A 26,696-nucleotide genomic window follows, 5' to 3' on the forward strand; every position below is an offset into this window, starting at 1 on the left:
TGTAACCCGGTGTGGGGAAAATTTATGAAAAATGTTGGAACTGTGGCGCGGAAAGGAAAAAAGGAGCGAATAAAAATAAAGCCCGTAGAAAATATGACAGCGATAATAAAACTGAAACTCACACCGCTCGCCACTGGTCGCGACTTTGAACATTTGTCTTCGGCCAAGTTACGCGATGAATTAAAGTCCCATGTCACATTATTTTCAGTAGTCGCTTTGCGCCTTCGGCGACCCGAGATTTTCCTCGCTAATTTATTTCCCCTCTTAAACCGGTCAATACCTGCAAGCTAGGTACAACTAGTGCGCCAATATATATATATATATACGTACCGAATCGCTATGGCAGCGTTCTTGCCGGGCATAATTTCGCAATTAAAAACTTATTTGTCGGAAGTTATACCGCCGATCTGCAGGTATTGTTCCCTTGATCAATTGCAATACGAACGGTGCGCGTTGAATTCTTGCTGGTCGAATGCCGTTCGAATATTTCTCTATGAAATAAAGTCTTAGCGCGGTGAAGAAAAACTGCAGACAATTCTTACGGACCGGCTCCGATGCCTGCATATCGTAGATCGATAGGCTGCCTGTACGCAGCCGATACCCATTGCCAATGCGATCTTTGACGGAACACGAGTCAGAATGAATTTGTAGATGTAAACCAATCCACTTGATGAATCGATGCCTTCGCTGCCTCCCGAATACAGGCGTCTCCCGAAGGACGGAACGGTTAATCATATTCGGCCAATTTGGCGGCTGCAATCACGCTGCCGTGCCTCGAGAGCGTTTGGCTAAAGCCTGTACCGCACAGTCTAAAGCTTCGCCGAAACGCGTTATTGCCTGCAACCGAAAGCTCGAGAAGGATGTGACTGATGTTCACATTTCGAGATGCATTAAATCCAATTAGATTCTCAAATTTTTTTATTTGTACATACACCGTAATTTTAATTTGCAGGATTAGATCTCTGCGTTATAATTAACGATTTGACTTAATTTAAAATTGTGATTTCACCCGAATAACAGTTATCGTTCGTTTATTTTTTTACGCGTGGCAGAAGCCCATTTTTATACGTTTACGACTTTGCCTTGATGCACAGAAGCTTTAAATGATATTAAATTCACCGTAGAATTATGATACAACGTTTTGCCCAAGTTCAAATGTTGCAAACTAACTGCAGTCGTTATATCGTAACTGTATAACACATACATATATAAAGTACAGTATAAAGTTTCATTTAATTTGCGCAACGCTCGTATAACTTCTCTGACAAGGAATAAACTGCTTGAATCGAGACCCGCGGACAATGTCAACATTATCCAAACCGTCGTTTCTATTTTCGAGAGAACATTTCTACCCCGTATCGAAGGCGACCCGAAGATTGAAGCTCGCCTTCGAAATCCCGAGTTCCTCGCAATCTCAGCCGGCTTCTGGACGCGCCAATTAACCGCTTATACAATCGGCTCACCAGTGTCAACGCAACGCGAGTGCGGTGCCAATTAAACCGCTCCTCTCGGTGCAGCCAACTCTCACCTTTCTCTATTCGCGCGGATCTCGTCTCCAGCTTAAGGGATATTCTGTCCCCGAGTCGAGATGTGCCGAACGTGTCTCGTAGAGATTCCTCGGCTAATCTTGAAGCCGGGCTTATCGAGGCTCGCGGAGAGGAAACCCATAGATCTAAGGCAAATATGACCTGCAGCCGATTGTTTTACGATGGACACACGGTCGAGTTGACCGATGTTTAATTTCGACTTCACGAGCCCGATCGTATTTTGACAAGGACACAACGGTAAATATACCGGCCGGACCCGATTCCGAGCCCGAATAATGGCATGTCCTCGATAAAGCTCTTAGCGATCAGGAGCCAAATCGGTCCTCAAAGTCGGGATTCGGCTATTCCGGGTCCTGGAATTTTCCCCACTCCAGCGACTAGCCCTCGACGACCTCGCGTAACGGGGGGCGGTGGTAATATTGACTCTTGGGGCGGGGGAGGAGCCGGTGAATCTCATTACCGGGTGAATGGATACCGCAGTTTCGTCACGTCTTGATCTTCCCGCCCCCCCCCCCCCCCCCCCCTCATCGCGCCACAGAGACAACAAAGTTTAAGACAAACGGAACTGTCATCTCCACACCGGACATGACAAACTCCCACCACTTCTCCGCCGCTCTTTTCCCCTCGTCCTCGCCTTCCGTTTTCCTATCCATTTCTCCCTCATATTGTCCTGCACCGTTCGCGTCTTGCATATTAAAATGCCTCCACTCCGACGGCGCGAAGCTCATCGCAATAAAAGTAAAGCGAAAAAAGAGCGGAATGGTCGGAGCTCCGGAGAGCGTTGGCTGTAACTTTTGTAATTTAGTTTAGTCGTCTTGCCTTCTCCGGCACCCTCGCCCCTCCGATCCTCATCCCCGCCGAGACACCGACACACCCCGACCCCTCGCCGACTACGCTATGAAACGTCCCCGTTCTACGAACACCCGAGCTGCCATTCCCTCGGGGCTAGGTGGGTATCTACTTTCGCTATTGCGATACACCTCGGTACCGCGGGGCGAACTTCTATAAGTTTAAGCGACGCCGCGGAGGTGTTCCGCAACCCGTGCTGCTGCGCGGAGAGACGCGTCGTCTGGTGTATATATAATGCATGCGTGCGGCACAGATAGGCGGGTGAAAATTCAGCGAAAAGAAAGCGGCGATCGAAACAGATCGTCGAGTATCGCCTGGCTGAAGGGAGAAGAGGAAGAGAGGGTAAGGCATTACTTCCAGAGAGAGGGATAGTCGGTTCCCGTACGTCCTGCAATCCCATAAATCGTCTGCGGAAAAAACGAGGTAAGCGCGCAGCGCCGGCCGGAGTCCCGATATCACCGCCACGGGGATGTATCGAAATCTTAACGGAGGGCGTTTCTTTTTTTTTTTCCGGGACCCATGTTTCCCCGGATTCCCAGCTTACGTACCCCTGGCGCGATCATCGTGATGGCTCGGAGCTATCGAGTGCCGTTTGGGCGAGTTTCGACCGCCGATGGTTTCACCGGTTGAAAAGTTTCACTACAGCCTGTCGTTAGCGACGCGCTGCGATTTACATGGGCCAGATATATAACGCGAGATAGGCAACGGCCGACCAACGACTTCCTAATGGCACTCCCGGGGATTCAAACTGTCGACTCTTGTTTCAGGAGTTCACCGCTTCACCCTATCGCCGACTCGATTTCCATTCTCGCCAAGGGCTCGTTCGCTGAGCTCGCGTCTCTTTCGCGTGTGTCGCTAAAATTTTGGGAGAGGAAGAGTCGGTCGTTATTCCCAATCGTAAATCATTCGGATCAAGCGCCGTGTCGAAAATTGTCCGTACGGTTGAATCGCCGAACGATTCCGTATTTCAAAATTTTCCGAGACGAATCAGCCCAACACCGTGAGGGAGTCTTATCGTAGTGAATCAGAGTCACTCGGAATTTTGATTATTCGAAACCTTTGACCCCACGTGAGATATCCACAACTTGGATAGCAGACGCGTGCGATAAGCGATCTCCGGGTCACGTATACGCCGTTAAGGTATACGGCTCGCGCGGTACCTTCGAACCAATATTACTAGGACCGTTATATTGAAGTTGAAAAGATGACAAGAACGAATTTTCCGCACCTTTTCAAGGCATTTTACAGGGTCGCTCGAGTGACACTAACGTCAATTCAGAGCCACAGGGATAACCGTATTCCTTGTCAAATTTACTACACCGTTTTCACGATTCGCATTTCACGGAGGAAACGCAACCGTATACCTTGTATACCTATCATTTTTCCACCTAGTTTATTCACGCCTTTCATCCTTTCGCTGTTCCACGTATTCCGAAGACACGCAGCAGTCACGTCATTTCGAGACTTGAAAAAAGACGGGAGGAATCGCGTTCCGGGATATCGCGAGAGGCGGGAACTTCGCCTGTTGAGCTATAAGGGGTCGAGGGACAGGGCAACGAGGAAGAGGGAGAGGATGAACGTGCAGCCGTCGGTCCAGGATTTGTCCGCTATCGCCTACGAGGAGAAGCTACGAAGCTGCGGGGCAACGAAGATTCTTGGGTCGAGGTAGATTGGCTTTGTAATTGGCGGAGAGCAGGGGCGGGTTATGGGGGCGCGGTAGTCTTGGGCGGGCATGATTATACAACGGAGTGGGATTACCGGATATCATTCGACCATTGTGGCAGCTAAGACTGCGGTTTTGCGGCGGTTACGTTCCGCGGTTGAGATGGTCACTCAGCGTCAGACAATACCTACCGCCTCCCGAAATTGGCCGTAAGAGACCATTTGAATCTCAATTCGACCCTTAATTTGCAAGTCCGTCTCGTCGTCGAACTGAACCAAAACTCTTGCCCCGGAGTCCTAGTTTAAGCGGACTTACGCTTTATCCCTCCCGGAGTTTCCCGACTTGTCAACCGAGCCACTTATTGTTGAGAGCTTCGCCTCGCCTCCGGGGAGCCGAGATTAGCCGATCCTGAAATTTCTCGAACGCTCGTGTTAAAAACAACCGGGGCGAGAAACACCGAGGACAAAATCATCCCCGCGATATTCCCGTCCGCCCCTCGTTCGCGCCTCGCGCAAGTCGTCGCAAGCCTCGAAGCTCGTGCCTTTCCTCGCGCCTTGCCGAGGAGGTTGGCGCTGATATTGAAAAGCATTGCGGGAACCGAGGAAGAGCCCGTAAAGCCCCGTGACGGATGCGGTCTGGCCGCTAAAGCCTACCCTGGGCTGCCGACCGCGTACCTTGCAATAAGGAAATCTGACGCGGGATATACGTATACCTATAATACAAGACTTTCCGCACAATGATCCTTGGCCGCTTTGACGGCCCCGTAGATTTTCTCGGACCATTCGAGGGATGGATTTGCCATTGTGATTCCAAGTATTGAGGGGGTACATTATAAACGGGGGTGTGCGCTCGCCACTCGGCGCAGAGTTGAGCTTGAAATTGAAGGCGAAGGGACGTTTTAAATCTGCCCAAGGACCAGGATCTGATTCAACCTCTTTTACGCCCCTCCTACTTACCTCTTTTACATGTACTCGTCATGGTGGAAAACGTCTCAGGTCGAAACATTGAATTCCTAACGTTTCGCGGGGGTGTGCGGAACACTCGGCAAAGCGGTTTTACATCCCGGTAGGGGTTGAATTATTGGCAACCTCAAAATTCATTTTAATTTCGCTACCGCGGCGGCGACGGGATTCGCGAGAACGGTTTCATTTCCGCAGTTCGAAGCCGAAGTTCCGGGGCGAGGGCGACCCTCCGTTACCGAAGGGTGAAGACCTTGAAGTACAAAACCCGAGGACCTCGCTGCTCACATGCGGGTATTCCAGAATTACGTGTATCGCGGAGGGTGTGAGGGAGGCCTGCGCCGGTTGAAAGTTGTTGTGAAATAAAAGTTGCCTCGTCACGTGACACCTGGGAACGGGCGAATAAACTATGCGCATATACCTACGGGTTGAAAAACTTCTTATCGTGCGGCCCGCGTTATCAACCCTCTGTGTCACCTTTTATGCTCCAATTTACGCCCCTCGCTGGAGGGGCGCGAGGGTGAGTCGGTACGTTGCCGGGTATATGCAGCATACCTTGTACGTACGGTGGCACTTACACTTGTAGTTCGGTATAGCATTATACAACACGGAAGAAAACAGCGCGGCGGGTGCCGGGAGAGGAAAGGAAAGGAAAGGAATGGAAAGGAAAGGAGGAGGCAGCGGCGCGATGCGACGTGTCGGGGGTGATAGGAGAAAGATGAAAGGGGCTCATAGACCCCGAAGGCAAAAATAGAAGTCAACCTAGCGTGCAACACGGCTCCTGCACCCCCGGACCCTCTCTTGGAGTTTGATTATATTTTTAGACGGCGCAGGACGAGTACCTGATCAAATTTTGCACCCACTTTGAAGTCTACCTCGAGCTAGTCTGTCGTCTATCTATACCTTCTATCAAAGTGCCCACCACCTTCACGTCCAATCAATTATCTTACTCTATGTATACGTATATGTACAGTATCGATGTACATATATTAACTGCTCCTATCGCCTTTGCCTCGTCCATCGTATTTTCCTGTATCATGTAAATTTGAAGGTTGCGGATCGTGCACAAGATACTACGGGGGTTGAAATTGCCTTTCTGTGTTCATCCATTTTTCCATCTTTTCGCGAATACCTTTCAGGCATAACTTGAATCATTCCCATGCACAGGTACCTGCGACATTGTATCCAGCAGTAGCCTGACTTGTAAAAGTATACAATCTCGAACAGGTTCGGATGATTTATATTTTTCTTTTCTTTTTTTCACGCGCAACCAATCGCTTTCAATTTCTTAGCTACGGTAAATGTCGAGTAATGTATGCATTGTCAATTTTACAGACAAAAATTGTATACGAATTTCCAAAAGTTGGTTAGATATTTTCAAGGAATGTCCAGAGTCGCGGAATCCGAGCAACGCGTCCGCGTCTTGCAGATTCCGCGAGGTGGATTTTTGGCCCGGAGTGCGCGCTCGGTAGAAAAGAAGAAAAAGAGAGAGGGGGTGAAAAATATGAGGTAGTTTTTTGCCACTCGGCGCTCAGCCTGATGCGAGAGTGCGGACTTCGGGATCCAATATAGCTTCCTACCGCCCGACCTCGCCAAGCCAGCGTGCATCAAGCGCCACTGCCGCGTCGTCTACGTCGCCTCAACCTACGACGTGCCCGGGAGCACTAGGTATGCCTTTGTCTCGGATGCCCGAAGCTTTTATCTAGGAGATCCCCGGTACGAAACCGAAAGAATATACGTGCGCTTGTACGTATACAGCGAGACCGGAGAGTAAGTATATAAAATAAAACAGAGCGCGAGGCGAGGAGCTGGATGAGAGTATCTCGGGGAAAATTTTGTCGCTTGTCTCTGTTCCTCCGGAACCGCGACCTGCGAGGGTGGAAATGCGCGAGGAATGAACGGTCCTGAAACACCCGACACGCTTGTAAACTTTTCCACCAAAGAAACACCTTTTATACCGTGACAGAGAATGTTTTTCAGAGCTTCACTGACCGCGGTTGAATTTTTTCTAATTACCGATTCGCAAGCGCGTCCTTCGAGCTTCTCCGGCCTGCCGACTCTCAGTTTCAGGATCAACATTTTTCGTCCTTTCTGCTGCCCTGGCAGCTTTCATACGGAACTTGTACAATCCGGTCAGGTTCGGGATCAACCGTTCAATTCTGTCAGCAATGACAGCCGATAAGTCACGTACGTTTCAAAGTCTGATCGAGGGACGCCAAGACACGAATGTTCTACGCCAGAATCACCAGGCAGAAAAACAGTTTATCGCCCATTTTTTTGTCATCCAATTCATACCCAGCGACTAGCTTTATTCGTCTGGCGTGAATTGCCTCGTTCTTAATCTCGCAAACCGAAATAAGTACCAGGTACGGTGGATTGAAGTTTATGTACCCTTGATTAAATTTATCCAGTACGTAATGAAACCAATTTTATGTTACAGGATCTTTGGCCACGCAAAGCGAAGAAGTGGACGTCTTGGTATGGAGAAACTGGTACAACTTTATGTCAGTAAAGGTAGGAAAAACAACAACAGAATTTGCACTCCATTTCATCTGAAATTATCTTTAATCAATTTATACCACGCAGCAGCAAAATGCGGATAGAGACAATGTCAGGAAAATCTTTGAACCCTTTGAGGTTTAAAACAAAGAATCGTGAAAAAACTCGTAAACTAAATGTCACACGAGTGCATTCGCGCAACAAAAGATTAATGAGTTGAGCCTTGAGCATTACCAGTAAATTTCATAATTGTCAAATCCTTCAGCGTCATATAAGTTGGGTTAAAAAGACGCATTCTCTCGAAAAAATGACGCGAAGCTTCTTCAACATTCCATTCCATTATCAAACCTATTACAATCACTCCTTCATCTTCTTCGACGACACTATTTGTAAAAACAAATATATCTTTTTCTACCGACAGTGTGAATGTTTTATAAAAAATTTCCATAAGCGTTTCTCCGGAAGTGGGTGTGAAAACAGCGCAGGTAAAACCCTTTCGGATGAAAACGTTCGGCGCAAAGACGCGTCGCGTATTCCGATGAGAAGTGACCCAGGAGACAACGGGGTATTTTTTTCCCCGATAAACGTTCCATCCGCTCGATCAGGAGAGTCACGTCGTCGGAAGCGTTCTCCTTGTTTCGTGTTTCACCCTGGCGAAGAGGAGAATTCGAGAAGAGCCAAACGGAGCGAAAGTGGCGTGGAACAGGGGAGAAGGGAGGGGGTGGGGGGGGGGGATCCACCTCGCTCAGCGATGGCTTAGCGCCGGCTCGATTATTTGGCGAGATGACCCCGAGTTTCGCGTCACCCCGCGCCGAGTATATAATAATACGGCGAGTGTCTGGGATATTGGATATGCAGAAGAGAGGCAAGACGAGTTAACGCCGGACTATAAACGGCTGGTAGCTGGAGAGAGCCTCTGGAATATCCGAGTAGCCTAGCGTCGCGCGATACTTCTGATAAAATGCAATTACGTAAATTCTAACGGGAGAAGCCCGGATATCTGATGTTCTTTCGTTTGATATTCGATACGCGAAACGCGCGGATGTCTCATCGTATCTTGTAATACCTGCGTACATACTCCAGATTCGATTATCACTGAATGCGTTCGCATTTAGGTACAGATGCGAATACGCGTATGCGTGCAGTGTTGCGTCGCAAAATTCTCGCTGGATTTTAAAAGATAGTTTACAACCACACACATGGTTCTCAAATGCTTCCTGTTAACTTTCATTTAGGTACTTCAGTTTCCTATCCTTAATGCTATGTTCGACCTTTCAATTACCTACCAAGCTGTATTTTTTCTTACGTCCGCATCCTGCTAATTTGCGATCCTGTTCTGTATATTCTCTACCCTTTCCCACAACCTTTACCTCTCTCGAGCCTTTCTTCTGTTTCAATTAACTTTGGTTTTCCACGCACCCTTCAACAGATCAGACGTATTCACTCGCCAGTTATTCTCTATCATTTTCAATCCACTCGTGTAACAATAGCAGTCCGAACTTCATGTCAACAACCTGTCTATTATAATACCAACATGTTAAATATAGTCATTATTATTTTTAACCCTCCGCTGGCCAACGTATACAAATTCGTCCGGTCTGACTTTCTGCTAAATGGTCGCTCGACTCGATTTCTTATTCTTAATTACTTTTTAATTATTATAAATTGCTAAATATTGTCTTAACCTAACTATCGGCAAATCAAAAAGAAACCTCAAAATACGTACCCAAATGATTAGGGAGGTATTTTTTTTTTTTTTTCTTTTAAGTGGGTAAAAACAGCTGTGGATGAATTTGTATACGATGGCCACCGACGCATACAAGACAGCACACGGCCAACGGAGGATTAATCAATATCAATATTATTCGAACCCAAGTACCTTCCTGTAATCTTTTTACTTATTGTTAGTACGGCAGGAGTTTACGTGACGTCCGGTACTCACGCAACAAAAGAGTAAACGTGACATGTATCTCGTTATCTTAAGCGTGCGAAATTAAGGGGTAACACCACCGTCAAACCCTAAAAAATGCACAATTTTTTTTTGGATGGAAAAAAGGTAATAATTAAGATTCGAGGAAGTTATTAGGCATATATTTAAATATAATGCAAAAAAAAATCAACTCCAGTGTCGCCATTTTTTAATATTTTCTTATAATAACTTTTTGTATTATACTTAAATATACGCGTAATAACTTCTTTAAATATTATTATCTTATCACCTTTTCTTCCATACAAAAAAAAAATGGGTAAAAAAATGCGTTTCTTTTGTTTTTACAGTGATCTCACCGCTTAACTTCAGAATTTATCTTTTCCTAGTAAAGAAAGTGTGTGTAGGTACATTAGAGGAAATGACTAGCGAAGCGTTAAACAAACCTACCTCTTCACGAGAAATACCTTATTTATTCTGTGTTAATTAATTTTCCTTTCGTTAGGCAACTGTACAGACAGCAGGGTATTGCCACACCCTCGGTTGTTTAATTTGACAAAATTACACTTCAAACCTTCAATGCATTTAGATTATTATTCAACGTTCCGTCAAGAATTACTGTAATATATGTTGTTGTTTTTTTTTTTTTTTGGCATATAAAGGTAATTTGTTTTTACTTTATCTTGTATACCGTTGGCATAATTGAGAAAAAATTTGCCATCGCAAAATTCTATTCCGTTCTATATCTCTGTGGCATATACGATTGTATTATTTAAATTGATTTTCGGATCTTGCACATAAAGAGTCTTTCGGTTATCGATGCATCGATATTGAGTGTGTTTTGGACACAAGATATTGAAATTACAATTTCAATATCGAGCGCCGGCGCCTCTGTTATGTCCGAACGACGGTTCGCAACAATACCAAACCCTCCTCGAAGTCTGAACGCGAATATAAGGCGCCGAGAGAGCGTTCTCATACATGTTTATGTATATACGTATGTACCGCGGATATATAACCTCAAACAATAATAATTGATATTGACAAGGTTCCGCCAACTTTTACTCGGATTTCGCCGAGTTCCTCGAGTAAGGGACAGCTTACCTCTCAACAAATTTCTCAAGTCAACTTCGAAACAAAACGCAATTACGGTGCGTTTCATTAACCACACAGAGAAAAAAGCCTCGTTAAATTCAAGAACGATATATTTATTTCAACAATCTTTAAACGAATATAAAAATATATTTCTGTGTTACGATAAAGAATAATTTCCATTTTTCTTTTACTCTTTCTATAATAAAATCTGTCTTCGACGCCGAAACGTCGGGCTGTCATTGCGTTGATTTTTAAACGAACCATTGATTAAGTAAATAAAAAAAACAGTACGAAAAACACACGAAGGCTGAATTATTCCGGCGAAGCATTCTTCCGCTGTTGCAGCAGTGTTACCCTGGACCTGTTTATGAGTAGTAGTTGCAGGACGCTTTTCGCAATGGTAAAGTGGATGCAGTGTGCTTCCAGACACCAGCGCAAACCGTATTATTCTATACACGAGCAGCGTTAACTGGTTAATCTTAACGAAGAGAAAAGTTTCATAGATGATAAACGTATCGCCTCTTCCCTGCAATAAGGGAAGGATGACAGCATGGAAACGGGGTAAAAAAAACAGATGTATTTTTTTCTGCGCAGTCTTTGAAAGGAAGAAAACAGACGCGAGAAAAACCGCCAAGGGCGGATCCCTGGTGGCTGACATTTACGAGTCTAGTGCAAAAAACAAGTGATAACCATGAAAAACAAGTTTCCAACAATTACGCCGTGTGTGGCTCTTCCACCAGCCGTAAAATTCGCTGAAAGACATCGTCACCTCTCGCCCACCTTCGATCATGATCCTTCAAGAATTTGCCTCCTTTTATTTTTCTCTTTCTTTCTTATTGTTCTCTTCTGACGCGCAATCTCGCCTCGATCGTCGTTCTACGATCTGCCTATAATATTGTCGCGAACTTTCTCCATCTTTTCCTCCTCTTATTCTTATCAGATTATATCGTGTTACGTTCATCTCACAATCAGTTTCGAATACACGACTGCGCTACGCATTGTGCCTTTTTTTGTACACAGCTTTCTCTCGCATTTCGCTTGTAATAAAAACTCCGAGATCGTACAATACCTTCTTTATTGTACCGTTGTAGACAAACGCTGGTATGTTTATTCACACGTGTAATAATTTCATTGCATAATGAAGCCAACTGGCAAGTTGATTGATACATCTTGAATATGCATTTTAAATTTATAATTTGTGAGAGGGACAATATATTCCGGAACATGTGTAATTTCGAAGATAACACAAAATTACTCAAATAATAAAATTCAGTATAACTTCTGGACAGCATTTACTTTAGTCTGCCGAAATACACGCATTCGTTCTATAATCAGGCCTGCACATCTTCTTTACGTACGACGCTGCAGAAATGTATTTAGAATAGCTCGAAGTTGAATACTTCGATTTCCTAAGCCTCAGGGCTGTGAACAAAAACGCTTGACGTTTGACATTAAAGTATTTTTGATTGGCTCCTAAAAAAATATTTGTATATTAATAGTAAAGCTAGCATAATATACCGATGCTTGATCATTGAGCAAAATATTGAGCATCAAAAAATTGCCCTTGCTTGAAAAACTTTCGAAACGTTTAATAGTGATTTTCGCAAACATGGAGTATTTCTGAATTGAACAACGAGACGAGCGGTGTCTTTTATGATATAAGTGATCCGAAGCTGTTGTCGGAGGGAAGAGAATGTGTTGTATGCCAGCCAGCTAACTCTATGAGGCGAATCAATGCGGTCTGAATACCAAAGAAGATGAGAATCGCGTTTCTGGTGGTGAAACACATCAACGGCAATCGGAGTCCTGCAGGGTGCCGGCCGAAAGATGTACCGTAGCAATTGGGTAATGGCCGATTTAACACGGGTCATCGGATAGCGATGGGACAAGGGGTTGAGTTTGGACGAGCCGAGAGCTTAGAGACCGTCGGGATCGGGGTTTCAGGAGCTGGGAACGAGATGCGGGAGGGATGAAAGAAGCGCCCGTCGCAGGAGGGGGGCGGAAGGGGGTGGAATTCCGAAGTGGAAGGAAAAACCCTGCTGATTGCCGTGGCCTCGGGCATTTCCTTCTCCGACTGTGCGCCGCGGGTCGATCCTTGCCGGAAGCGTCGGGACGCCATTCCCGCGGCATCGACGCCGAGCCGCGGGCGTCTATTAACCTGTCTACCCTCCAAATTTCATGTCGAATAACGGAACCGGGTTAAAAATCGATCAACGGTGGGGTACGAAAGGTGGAAATTACGGAGAGAGCGTTGCTGCCGTTTACGGAAAAGCGGAAGTCGAAGCCAGGAGGGGGGTGGGGGGGGGGGGGGGGGGGGGGGATGTCAGGGAATGCGAATCCGCTTCAGGGATATTATATGTAAATAATGGTCGGTCATGATTATTCTTCAATCGTTGATCGCCAGCTTTGAAACACCACGACTTTGAATTCTAAATAGGCGAGTACACGTACATGCAGCTCCGTAAATTTATATACGGGCAGGCGAAAATATTTTCTTGATCTTACCAAACGAATTAGGTATTATCGGAGGCTTTTGATGTCTCGATTCCTTGAGCCCGAGCTTATTTATTCCTCAAATATTATTATACGTACTGCAGCCGGATAGCTGAGCAGCGAAATTTTGAGCGTTACTTCCTGCGGCTTATCAGCTCTCGACTAGCTTGCCACGTGTGCGCTCTACCGTTCATACTTCGTTCGTTCGTTCGTTCGTTTATTCGTTCGTGAAAATTCCGCGGGATATTTGCACATAGAAGTTACGGTTCAAAGAACATGACACGCTGGCGGGAGGTTCGCTGAAATAAAACGTCGAACTTTCCCCTCGACCGCGTCGCGCTGCTTGCTCAAACTGTAAAACGCCGTCCCGACTATACCGCGGGAAAAAAGTTTGAAAGCTGCGGTCCAAGTATATAATAATAAAAATTACCATCCTCGTACAATGCCGTTGTCAAATAATACGGACAGTTGGTGGAGATTATCAACCTATCGGATATTACACCAACTGAAATAAAAGCCATTCGATATTCCACCGACCATCAATGAGTACGAAATTCCACGTCGATAATTCGTCGATAGATTGGTTATAAACTAGAATGAAATGACTTGGAAAAAGTTTGCCAGCGATTATCGCCTGCTGGAGAGAATAATTTCGCTGTAATGATTTCAATCGTATTTCAAGAATTTTTCGGCGAACGTTCGGTAAAGTTATGGAATACCTGCGGTGTACGTAGTCAGGGCAGTATGTCCAGCTAAAACAATATTATACTGGAAATATTTGAATGTGAATAACGTGTGTGCACCGGGCGAAAATATATCGTAGAAACATTTCAACAATAGAATCGCGGACTATTTTATCCGTTATGTAAATCCATGCAAAATATCTGCCACCGCTGCACGGATGTATATTTAATCGGACCAGTTCTGTACCAATATTCCCTACATTATTTCCTTCGTTTCTCGATAGTTATATCGTTGGCGTATGTGTAAACCTACACAATGCGTGCATACATCCTCTCTCCCTTCCCCGGCGCTTCATTGTCTCGAATATTCTCGCCGTGAGGTTCCTCTCGATCTAATCGCAGAACGTGTTTCACGCTCTGCTCCTAAATCGTCTTTCATCTTTGTCACACATATACCTCCACGTTTTCCTTTCACCGTAAAATTGAATCGCGAAGAAATGCGGTACTTTGGGTGAAAAAAATGTAAGAAGGTGAAAGGAGATTGCTAAAGAATATTGGAATTTCTTTATGAAAACCCAAACAGAGCGGGACTTGAACTTTTCTTCCGTTTCTCACGATCCAGCGCGACGCGATTGTATATTTCGGAAATTCAATATCGAGAACTGAATTTTACGCGGAAGTTTTGTTTCATAAAAAACTTCCCCCCGCAGTCGATATTGCAAAGTACCGGTGAAGCCGAATTATCCCATATACGTATAAATAGGAAATCGCTGCAGATAAAGGGAATAATTGAGAGACGAGCAAATTCGGCGGCAGTTACATTAGTGAGCTGCTAATGCGACCGCCGGCATCTCTTTAATAAAGTAGCATGCGCCGTGCAAATAGTGAAGTGGGTACCTAAATCCAGATTAATTGTGTTCAAATATTAGCGAGAGCCTGCAGCGCCGAGCTGGCAGGCAAGAGCCAACCAACGGACTCGAATCCCTGCCGAGGAGGCGGAAAACTTGCCGGCACAAGAGAAGCCCGGTTGCGTTCGAGTGGATGGGGTTGATTTTTCCGGATCCAAAGTATATTTGAATCACCGAAGCGGTAATCCTCTGATCTCAATTCCTCGGTGATCGACGATATCGCGAGAGACGAAATGTCAAAGAAAACGAACCAGAGTGAAGAAGAAAGTATAAAATAAAATCGGAAGTATGCGTGGTGACGAATATGCGCACGGGTAACATTCCGAGAAATCGTAGTACACCTCTCTCTTGTGTACCACTGACATTTTCTGCCTCGTTTACTCCCTATTCTTGAATCTACGAATTTCACCGGCGTTAAACTGTTCTCGTCCCATTTTTCCTATTTTCCGCCTACCTAGCCACCTACCTACCTTCTTTTCTTCCGTCTCGAAGTAACGTCACCCGGAAATCGTTATCGTCGCGTCGCAAGTCTGACAAGACTTAGTCGGGTTCTCCGGCGAAACGATTTTCAGAAATGGAATAACATAAAATGAAAGAAGTCGTCTCGTCTCTGGCTAGGGATGCTGGATTCGTATCAATTTTCATCCTCGCGATTGTACGATTATTCCTTGAATTTGTACAACTTCAATAATCATCTAACAAGCGGTAAATTCTCATCCCCCCATAAATATTTATCCGTAATTTACTTCACGCCGCGATGATATTTCGCTGATTGTTAATTTCCGATGGAATGACAAAACTTTTTCTGCCCGAATTGTTACACGCAATTTATCAACAGCTGGAGGGATTTGTCATAATTGTCAAAACAAATATTAGATTGGGTAATTTTTGTATGAACCAGCGGCGTTTGCACGTTGTATACCACGAGGTGGATTCGTCTGAGAAATCGCGATGATTCGCTAATCACCCCCCCCCCCCCCCCCCTCCCCCCGTTGCCGGAGTAGCTAGTTTCATCGAATTGCTTTCGTTCCCACCGGGAATCCTCCGCGCCAGCCATCCAGCTCCTGCGACGGTTTTAAACTGTCAATTACGCTATTAGCTTCGAGATAATTTGATTCTGGCAAAGAGAACAGTGAATGAGAGGCATTTCATCTTGTACACGTGAAATAAAGTAGGAATTTCTCTTCCTTGTATATTACCGAATCCGAGGAAAAGTGGCTTTTTTCGATAGCCCATCGCACCCCGTATGTTTACCTGGATATACAATGTATTCACAAATCCCCGTATCAATGATATCCCGGTCACTTTAATTCGCAAATGTCAAATATATGTAACTTAAATAGGATTGGGGTCATATTTTTCTTCATCTTATTCATTTCCTTCTCTTTCTTTCTTGGCTCTTCGTTTTCTTATCACAGCCCCGCTTCTTGGTACGTCGAATGAAATTATTTGAATACACATATTTCGTTGAGCCCTCGAGCTCCACGCGTTGAGTGAACCCCGCGGTGTTATTGCTGGTTGTATAGATTTATTATACCTTTGTTTTATGGGATTGATCGAGAATGTAAGGGTTTACGGGCTTAGCATTGCACTCAATATTGCTGTCCGATTTTATGCGTCTGTAAGTTAAAAAAAATGGGAAATACTTAAATTACCTGTACGTGCACCGCCACGTTATACGTGAACCGAAACCATACTGCAGAAGATCATTCGACCTCACCTCGCATCAGCGATGATTGTCGAATTAGCCCGGACGTGGCGGGATGGTGAAATTAGTCATGCCCCGGAAACGGGAAGCGAAAGACGCCACGTCCTTTGCCGCACTGCGGAGGGAAGCATCAAAGCCGGGACGGAAGCCGATGGTAGCGAGGACTATGATGATGAATAGAATTAGACGTATGCATATGTCTGTGTTACGGCGGGCTGATTGATTGATGATGATTAGCGACGTCGCTCGAGGAGCCTCGTCACCCCGCGTGTATAGGGTAATGCAGAAATTCGTGGACGAGGTTTAAGAAGCCCGCTGTGTGGAAGGACGAATTCGAATTCGAATAGAATTTACGACTTAAGCTATAGGAGTAATCCGGCAGGAACTCAGCGACTCGGTGGACAATTTCGAACGCGTCTTAGACGCTATTCTGCGGTTTATTGCAATCCGCGACTAGAGCACTTATCTATATACGCGTGAAAGTGCAGTAATATTTCGATCCGAACACCCTGGAAATATAGAACCGCTATCCAAACTGGCTCGCTCTGTCCTGTTGGTCCAATAATCCTCGAGAACGCCTCCTTGCTCAGCTATAGGAGCTGGAAAGTGGTTCCCCTCGGGTACCCTGGTTCGCGATATCGCACGAACGACCCAGTTTCGCAAAGCGGAGCCATGGATGCGCAAGAGACCCTGGCACGATCGGTGAAATTGGCTCCTAAGATACGAAGAAAAACTTGTGTTGCACGACAATTCACCGATAAAAAATTAAGTCGTTGAATTTCTACAACTGCGGGTGAATCGCGAATACTGTGAAAAGTGGAAGACGTTTAAAGCCTTCGCATTCCAACAAACAATTTTTCAAAAACGATCCTACCTCACCTAGATTTCTACCGCCGCACGTATAACTGTCCCGCATTATTGCGGTGGTTCTGAACTAAGATAAAGGTTGAGTCTGTAGGCACGTCTCGCGTTGATGCCGCGTGTAGTGTTTGCGGATGTCTGCAAACAGCTGAATCACGATTGGCCGATGGGAGTTCAGGTGTGCGTTATAGCTGTTTGAGTAGAGAGGAGATCGGCGAAAGAAAAACGAAAACAAAGGGAGGAAAATGCCTGCAGAAGATGGCAGCCCGAGGCCACGTTACACCTGCAAGGGTGAAGGGTGGCTGCCATTCGACCCTGCAGGACGAGATGAAAGGTAAAGAAAAAGCTGGTTTCCGGTTCTTCCACTTCCAAGTAGGAAGTCGACCGTAGCTGTGCTCAAAATCGCAGGTGCTAGTCGACCAGCCGTCTTCTGTTACGTCATATCCAGAGTATCTAGCGTTATTGCATCGCGTTAACGTTCGCGGAAAAGAGCTCTGCCGTTTGTCGTACGCGTACGTACAGAGGCATAATGTTTTCATGCACATCAGCGTAGAGCGCCAACTTACATGACGATAAACGTGAGCGGATTGTTATTCGTGGAAACATGATGGAAGAATGCAAGCTCTGCAGAAATTTTCATATAATACAGTTTAACGGAGCACGTACAGTTTACTGGTGGAAATAACAGGTACCTACATTCCTTACACTTTTCATGATTTATGATTTTCTTACTCGATCCCTGCAGTACCCCCACAACGCGCACTGTGACTCACATACCCCTTTTGCACTTGATTACAAACGGCTCACAGAGATGTTTCGTCCCTCGAATTTTCAAGCAACAAAAACCTCGAACGCTAATTTAAAATATTGAAAATCTGAGACAAGCCTCAGCCATTCGTAGCGTTCATTTAGCCAGAATGTTTGAGCGATACGTTACAGTCGCCGTACCTTCCGCGGCGTGAATACAGTCTACCAAAATCGGAGCAATGCCAGCGGAAGTATCGCGAGCATGAAATTCTCGAGGTTTTCCTTGCTCGCGTTCACCGTTTAACCCTGCAAGGCACCGCAGTGGCGTTAATTCGGGCGTGTGGCTCGGCCACCGGGAGCATACGGGTTGAAACCTCGAAACCCGTTCAGATCACGGACTCGTGAATGTGGATAATAACAATTACGCATCGTTATTTCAGACCCGCTGACACGAGGTCAGATTTGCACCGCTGCGGCGGTTATCATTGGCATGCATTAAAGCAGGTGCGGTCCGTTCCGCTCGGAAGCGAATCGTTAGCCAAGCACGTCGTCTCTCGCAGCCGAACCTCGCAGGTCGCGATCATTACCGAGCCTCCTACCAGCCACGGAGCTTGAACCTCCTGGATCGAGCCCTCCGGCTCGAATGACGAACCAACGACGCGCACCGACTGCCGCAGGATGGTTTGACGCGGCGTTCCGCGATGTGCGAGAACGCAGCCCCTGCATCGAGGCCGCTGGTTGATGGTGGTTGCGGGCGTTACCGCCCGGTCATTTCCATGCGTTAATATCATTCACCGGGCCATCATTCAATTACAGGCATGGAACCGTTTCGAACATCTACGCAATTTATCGCCCGTTCTGAATATGGATGCTGCCCGCTCTGCACCTCGTGCTCCACATGCCATCTCTCGGATTCGCAATGCCCCATCGACTTTTACCGTTTCGAACTGTCCGCCCTCGCTTCCTTGGCCGTTCGAGTTTAACGACGATCAATGAGAAAATGCACCGACAAACTTTTCGTACGGGGCGCAGTTTCGGAAGCTGGTCATCCGCAGCGAGACGCGGAAATTTCACGTTCCCTCGGTTGACCTGAACTCGGGCCGAACCTCTGTTTGTCAGATTGGGGAGTGAGCAAATCGGTTCGGAAGTGGACTCAGAAGAGCCCTCTTACCTTGGGACGGTCCGCCCCTACATTTAACTCGTAGAATACCGTCGCGACGGGACCGGGTAACATTATTGGCCGCGGTGTTGAGTGCCATTGAGTAGGGTAGGACAGGAGAACCATACGCGGATACGCGGGTACTGCGCGGAATACAAAGTGCCTACCTGCCTGCGGAATACATCAACCGGCGGAAGCGTGCATGCGGTTATACCGCGTATGTAGGTACACGCGTAAGCATACACGATCAGAAGGGCGGAGGAACTCGAGACAAGGTTTCCTCGTCCATCGAGTATCGATTACGCCGGGAGTACTCGCACAGCAGAAGCCCGAACCTCTCCGCGAAATTCGTTGTCGATTGTGACGTACCCTGGCGGAAAAATACAAGCCGCCCACTTTTGTGTTATACGAATATAAAAAAAATGTTCCCTGCAGACCTTTCGTATTTTCCATTCGCGTATCACCATCGCAGACGTGGCTCCCCGCGCGTTCTCAATTACGCGGATGCATTGTACGCGAGAAATTCGCGTTTACGAGTCTTTGCAAAATGGGATTTGGTTTGCCGGTTCGATTCTCCCCGAGTTCTTCTTCGCCTGCGATTCTATTATATATCCACTGCCTTAACCCGGCTGCACGGCAGCCAACCGGAGAACGCCGGGCTCCCACTTCCGACGTGAAACAACCCTTAAAAATTTACTCCCAACAGTCGATGGTGGTTGATGCTACGCCCGGCAGGCTATTGCTCCATTTCCTTCGCGGCTGATGTTTCAATCTCAAAGTGCTCCGGCCGTCATGGGGCTCCGCATGCGCCACTCGGAGAGATAGAGAGAGCGGAGAGTCACCCTGCGAAGGAGTCGTTCGATTACGGGCCGGTATTCTCTAGCCACTTTTTCCCCTTTTCTCTCCACCACCTCGCACGATCCTCGAGCTCTCCGTACTTCGCTGCAGTTGAATTCCTTCTCCGTCGAGCTCGGCCGACATGCCGCGTCTCCTCGCCGTAAGGAATGAAGGTCCGTTCAACGCCGGAAAGAAGAAGGATTAAGAGAAACCACGGCCAGCCGGCTGCCGGTCGATTATACTTTCGCGCTGATAATATATCAGTCTGTAATGGTCCGGCACGGCGTTTCGTGCTCGAGCTCCTTGGGCTTCGACCAATAGAGCTAAGCGCTCGAATTCGCTCGGCTACGAGGATCGCCCTTGGAGGGTGGTGAGGGGTGGAAGCGGCCACGGCGCCGCGGAATGGACCTTGTACAAAAGATCCGTTGAGATAAATCGAAGGTTCTGCCGGTCGAATTAGTTGCCGTGGAAAAGGTCTGAGTCTACTTGCCACTCGGGCCAAGGGCCAGGGGCCGCACTCGATCGACGAACCCTCAGGATCCTCGCCCTTTGCCGTCAATTAGGTGCCTCGCGACTCCCAGCTGACGTACCTACAATCAATTATCATTAGGCAAACGAGCCCGAGATGAACTTCAGTCAGACTAACAACGAGCTCGGCACAAATGGGCTTACGCGACGGGACGACTGTAACTCGACGAATTCTAAATGTACCCAGAAACCGTTGGTTCACTTTTTTTCGCCCAAATCCGGCACCAAGTGTGCCGTTTAGTTCGCCTCGAAAAATTCAGTTAAAAGGTCAGTAAAGAGCGAACTTTTCCCTTCGAGTTCAAATTGCGTCATCGTGATGAGTCATTATTTTATCACCATTTTCAAAAAAAAAAAAAAAAAAACGGTATTGCAACTTATACTCTCAGGGGATGTTCAACCCTTCGATCTCGGACAGCTGCGAATTCTCCCCCTGAAGTCGGCCAAAACGGTCTTAATCTGAAGTAAAGCGCTGTCCAGTGCCAGATTTTTGAATATTATTATAACGGCAGTTTAGTTATCGACCTGGTCCGAGACGCGTTAAAAGTATTTCTCTCCGCAGACTTGGCACCAGCCAGAGGTCCCGGGGGTAACCGCCGCGGGAAGGAGGGAATGATTCGAGTCGAGTTCGGGACCCAGGAAGCAGCAGCCCGATACTGCAACGGTTTTGAAGTACATGCATTTATTCAACGATCCGAACATCCTTGGCTCCGGAAATAGATGGGCCAATTTTCCATCCCTATCGCGTTGCCCTTGGGCCTCGGGAAATAAGGTGAGCGCAAGAGGTTTTCACTTTCACCTGCAGTGCCTGTAGCGGCCATGTATTTATGCCCGCGCGATCTTGGACGGCCTCGGCTTGATTTAGATGAGAATGGGGTATGATGGGCCTCTTAAATTTGCGTTACACTCGCTAGAGCCCAAGAGAGCCAGTGTACGAGTTAACTTTGACAAATGGGAAAAATACGCGTTGAGTTATGCGGTAATTATTTGCCGAGAAACCTAATTTCTCAGCCTTAAGCAGGTGATGAATGGAAATGGAAATGAGGCTTCAGGTTTCTTCAAATTCGTTTTATTTAGCTGGGTTTGTCAACGAGGAGTGATCACAGTTTCGAAATATACCGAATACTTACTAGCCAGAAATCGGCACTGAAAATTGTACCGTGATTTTCTCTATCCACGTGATGGAAAATCCGTCCCTTTCTGAAGTAAAACCCAGAAGAGTGATGAATTCGAAACCATATTTCGGGTGATATGCTGTCGATTAATGAAGAATAATTACTCTGACAAAAGCTGAACGGCAATTTGTACCACCGATTTCTTTCGTTATTCCAGAAAACGGAGTTTTGTCAGGAAAATAACTTGAACGTGACCGACGTGATCTGTATTTTTCCCCATTTGTCAAAGTCAACTGATACTGGTCCCCTTACGTTCTCCATTTCTCATCTTGCCTTACATGTTCCACGACCAACGCGTTGCTCGCGTATAAGGGAGGAAACGGCGCCTCCCAGACGCTGCAGGGCACCTATCCCACAGTCCGTATAACGGGATAATGCTCCGACTCGAAGCTAAGGCGATTTCAAGCTTAGTTCACAACAGAATCCATGCGCGACTGCCTTTCCGACTCTCTATGTACCCGCACTAGATTCTGGTAATGCCGGAATTACGTTTGTATGAAAATTCAACAAATGCAATTCCGACTCGCGTGCATCTTCTTCACTCGCCTCGAACCGCGTACGCTTTGCGAGAATCGTGGCGACCGAAATATCAGCATACTGGTGAAAGCTCTACCTTCGGCTTACCCTTCTTGAAACACTTCTTCCCAATTCCCAAAGATTGAACTTGGCATATCCGAAAACTCTATTATCCAAAATCTAACGGTGAAATATTTCTTCTTGGCGCGAACGGTAAACTTTCCTTTTCCAAAAGAAATGAGAACACCGACTAACCAAAGTTGCAAGGATATTGAAAATGTCGACGAAAGAAGCGTCATCGTTCAGACAATTTTCGTTTTATCTTAAAGCCGACCGCATATCCGGTCAAGGCGCGTCTTCCGATTGATCGGGGACGAAGAAATCTACGCACGAGAATCCTATAACCTTCGAATTGATGTTACCGGCGAGATACGAAGGTGAAACGTTATACGCAATAACGTCTCAAGATGTGAAAGAACTATAAGATAAACCTCCGGAACTTATTATACGGGACATAATGTCGCAAAGTGTATAACGGGGCAGTAATATCTTGAAAGCTCACGGACCGTTTGACCGAGCTTAGGTCGATCCTGCAGGTGCAACGACGGCAGGATTATTCGGTAAATAACCGGAATTAAATTCCGGCAAAGATTCTGCGGGGGTTTGATAATTGTCGAAACGAGGGGTCCTCTCCTCTTGGGTTCGCTTTGCCCCGCGCTCCGTATACGTTCTTTGATAAATAACTCGGTGAGGTGGTCGTTAATTTTACACTCAACATTAAATCGGATCGTATAAGTTCCGGAATGCGAACCGCTTTTGCGAGAAAGATTAAGGGAGTCCACGTCGCTACGTGGATATATACCTATGTATGGGTACATAGCTGGGGGTGCGATTAGAGTTGAAAAAAATTTACCCTCTGCCGGGGAAGTCTGTCGGCAACTTCGCCCCGCGTTACATTTTTATTTTCCCTTATCGCCGGCCCAACTTCCCTCCGCACGGCCGCAGCCGCGGCTCCGCGCAAACCGGCCGAAGCGCCCCCCGCTCCGAAATCGGTCGTTTAACTTACGACACGTAAACCCGTTGATAACGGAAATGGTTACTATAGCTAACCTGGTCATCGCCGTGACCGAAACCCCGACCCGAGGACACCTTGCCCGGGCAAAGCCGCCGCCATTTCCTGTAAAAACTTAACGTAAAACGCGATGTAGGTTACGTACCTCGACGAAGTTCACGGTGGTCGAGAACGCGCTGCGGAAACGTTGTTTTTGCCTTCGCTGATGTCGAAGTCTCCTACGGAAATATAAAATTTCGTCGCCAAAATCTGTACAGATTCTGTATTTTTTCAGTGAAATTGAGTCATTGTCTCGAGGCGAAAGTTGCAACAGAACAATTAAGTCCAAAAGCGTCCAAAGGACTGCGATTCGCGAGTTTTACCCCGAAGCAGCGTGTACATCTACCCTTGTACTTGGGGCTGCGCGTCGCTGAGACCATCCATCGCCCGGCCTTGTCCTTGTCGGTGCTTTTTGCCGGTGTTTATGTCTTTGGCAGGTGCATCGTTTACCCTGGGAACTCCCGGTTTTCCTTTTATCCCCCGATGGTTGTTAATAAGTTCCGTACCTCGCGGCTCAGTTTCCCAGATTTCTCTTAGTTTCTCGGTAATTCCCGAGGGAGGCGGATATCGGTGTTGCACTTGCAAGGCCGATTATTAATTGCCACGTATAAGCGGGGCTAATAAAGCGCAGACGTTGGTCGACCGCGGATTGCGGCCGGATATCCAAGGACGGCGAGTCTCGTGCAGGCGAGGGTTGCCCTTACCTTATATACCGACCGCCGCGGAACCGAGCTTTGACAAAGTTAATGGAGCGAGGAAATTATAGGGGTGTTTTTTGCCTGCCAACGTCACGCTACACCATTTGTTTCCCGTTCTTCTTGGATTAACGAAAACACTGGTTCTATAGACGCTGTACATTCGTCCCCTCGCCGCGAAAAAAAATAATCACTCGATCACCGCGGGCGAAATCCACGCTCGCGATTCACTGGATTTTCACTCGGACGGTCTAAGGAGACGAAGAAACTCGATCCTCGTAGAAATTTCGGATATTGGATTTCGACCTGTGCCGGTGCAGAAAATTCTAATACTTATCCGTCCGGAGAATACGAAAGGATCCGTTTGTTCAGCGTCGTTATTTCGAATCTGCCCCGCAGGAGGCGAAAATCGGCCTCGCCTTTTACGGTTGTCCCGGCTGAATACGTCGACGTGGCAACGAGAATAATTATTTCACTTTTTATTCCGGTTAAACTAAGGTACAGATTTGTAACGTCCCGTGATAAAGTCCGGGTCGTGAGGCGGAGTTGGACGCGGTTCCTCGGGGAAACGCGACCCGAGAGCGGCGAAGAAGGGGAGCCGGTAAATGAGCGTAATTATGAGACAAGTTTTAACTACCCCACCTGGACAATACGGCATTCCTCATTGTCTCTGTTTTAAATAAGCTTCCTCGAGTGCGTCGGCGACACTGCGAAGCACAATTTGACGACACCAAACGTCCGAGGTCCTCGCCTCCGCTCCCAAGGGGCGCTAAAAATCCTGAGACTCCACCGCCTCGCGAATGCTCCGCGAATTTGAACCACACCCCTCGACGTCGACGCGTCTTTCCTCCGCGGTGCGAGGCCAGGAATCCTCCCCCACTGATTACAGTTTTGTCACCTCAATCCTTCAGCCGGGTAACACCATCTCGCGGATTATTATGGGCTGCTACACCCTCGTCGTCCCTCAAGCTCCTCCCGCACGAACCCTCCTTAACGTCCTCAGCCTTCCGCCAGATTGCTCATAATTTCCTGACTTTCTCGCGCGTCCCCGGTTACCGGCCTCAATTCTCAGAGATCCGTCGACGCTCGAACCTGCGGGTCGCGACGCGAATTTGTTACCCCGAGCTTATTGTTTCCACCACGAGCGAAAGGGAGAGATGGAAGGCGGGGGCGACTTGGTACAAATAGGAGAAGAGCAACGGGGCGCTGCGGATCTCCTCGCTCTTGACTGCGGACAATGGCCGGGGAAATTCGACCCCTCTTTCCTCCCACCGTGTCGCTGGGGACCAGCAGCTTCCGCTGCAGCAGGTGAGAAGAGGGCAGCGGAGCACCGCGGAAAGCAGAAGCGGGCGATAAGGTGCCGGTGACGGAGGCAATGGAGTGCACTCGAGATGCTTGTATATCGGCCCTCGTTCGCCAACCACATTACGGACATCAATGTGCAAAGTGCTCCGGGTGTATTCAGGTCCCCGTGCTCGGATATCTCAATGCTTCTCGCTCCTGTTCGCGCTGCACATGGACAGGGTACCTGAACAGGATATTATCGACTGGGACTCGGTGTACGAAGTTGCGCGGACGACATGGAAGGCCATTATATCGGACCATAATTAGGTACCACGAAGCCGCTTCCGGATGTCTCGGTAGACGAGCTCCTTGACGGTGATCGAGTTTTGCTTGCCAAGTGCGTTCTGCTGTCAAGCGCGGTCTATGGAATTGTTTATACGCGAAGAAGTCAAGCTGCCTGCGGAGTCTCGTTTATTTGTACTTAATTTTTATCATCGCTCTTTCAGCGAATCGTTGCAACGTTTTTCCCTCTAACTCTTTCAACACTTTTTTCGTGATCTTTATCCTTCTGGGTTATCGCTCAATTTCAGAGAAACTCTGTACGGTAGAGTTGTAAAGAATTTGTTTTCCAGTCAGCTGCTTTCGACGTGAGTTTATAGACGCCGCGAATACTCTTTCAGCGTTTCCATTTCAGGCTTACCGGCTGAATATCGTTGCGTCTAGCGATGTCAAGCGAACCAAAAACTCACGTGCAATCGTTGAAAATCGGGAACCCGAGCTCGGCAACAAATTGAATGGTAGTGCTTTTTAAATGCGTTGACTTTAGTGAGCGACGGTGAGCGAAGCCAATGAAAATATTCCCGACGATTTTCCGGTAGCAAGTATTTAACAAGGTTTCATCACTCGTCTCGAGGCGCGGGACGCGAACCGCTTTAGGCCCTCGAATTAATGGTTGTAATCGTCGTCTTTGCGCTGCCACCCGGAACTCGCGGAGACGTTGAGGCGCGGTTTTCGTTTCAAAAGTGTCGGAACTAAAATACGTTGCATATTTTGCCGATGCAAAGCATAAACATTTCTCCCGTAGAGGATACAAAATACGAAGAATGATATAGTGAGTGCGAAAGTAGTCTCGAGAAAAGCAAACTTAAGTACATATATGTATTGTTGAACCTGGAACGCGCAACTTACATTCGCCAAACTTCCGGCAGTCGGAGGCAAACAACGCTACCGAGTTCGTAGTTTCTGCAGGCATTAAGTCAATACGGATAATAATGATTATTTTTATAGCGTAATACACGGTGTGTACGAGATACTTTCTCCAGGCACGGAAGAGTTGAAACCACCGACAAATGTTAAAAACGTTCATATTTCGTTTACGGTGTAAGATAACGCCGAAAGAAAGGGACTGTCGGGGAAAAATAAAAAATTTTCATCCTTTTTTGCGAGACTCGCGTA

General features: G+C 47.0%; 1 protein-coding gene and 1 long non-coding RNA gene across 3 annotated transcripts in view; one reads left to right on the plus strand and one right to left on the minus strand.

Annotated features, from left to right (window-relative positions):
• LOC124297028 (glutamate receptor 1) overlaps positions 1-26,696 on the minus strand; it is a 161,407-nt gene that overhangs the window by 98,574 nt on the left and 36,137 nt on the right. The window lies entirely within an intron of this gene.
• The window catches only part of LOC124297033 (uncharacterized), a 158,929-nt gene that overhangs the window by 93,335 nt on the left and 38,898 nt on the right, over positions 1-26,696 (plus strand). The window contains exons 5-6 of the long non-coding RNA XR_006906509.1: positions 7,459-7,532; positions 21,023-21,232. This is a non-coding gene — a long non-coding RNA (uncharacterized LOC124297033). The remainder of the gene's footprint in view (positions 1-7,458; positions 7,533-21,022; positions 21,233-26,696) is intronic.

Source organism: Neodiprion virginianus, chromosome 2 (assembly GCF_021901495.1).
Source record: "Neodiprion virginianus isolate iyNeoVirg1 chromosome 2, iyNeoVirg1.1, whole genome shotgun sequence".
NCBI classification, from domain to species: Eukaryota; Metazoa; Arthropoda; class Insecta; order Hymenoptera; family Diprionidae; genus Neodiprion; species Neodiprion virginianus.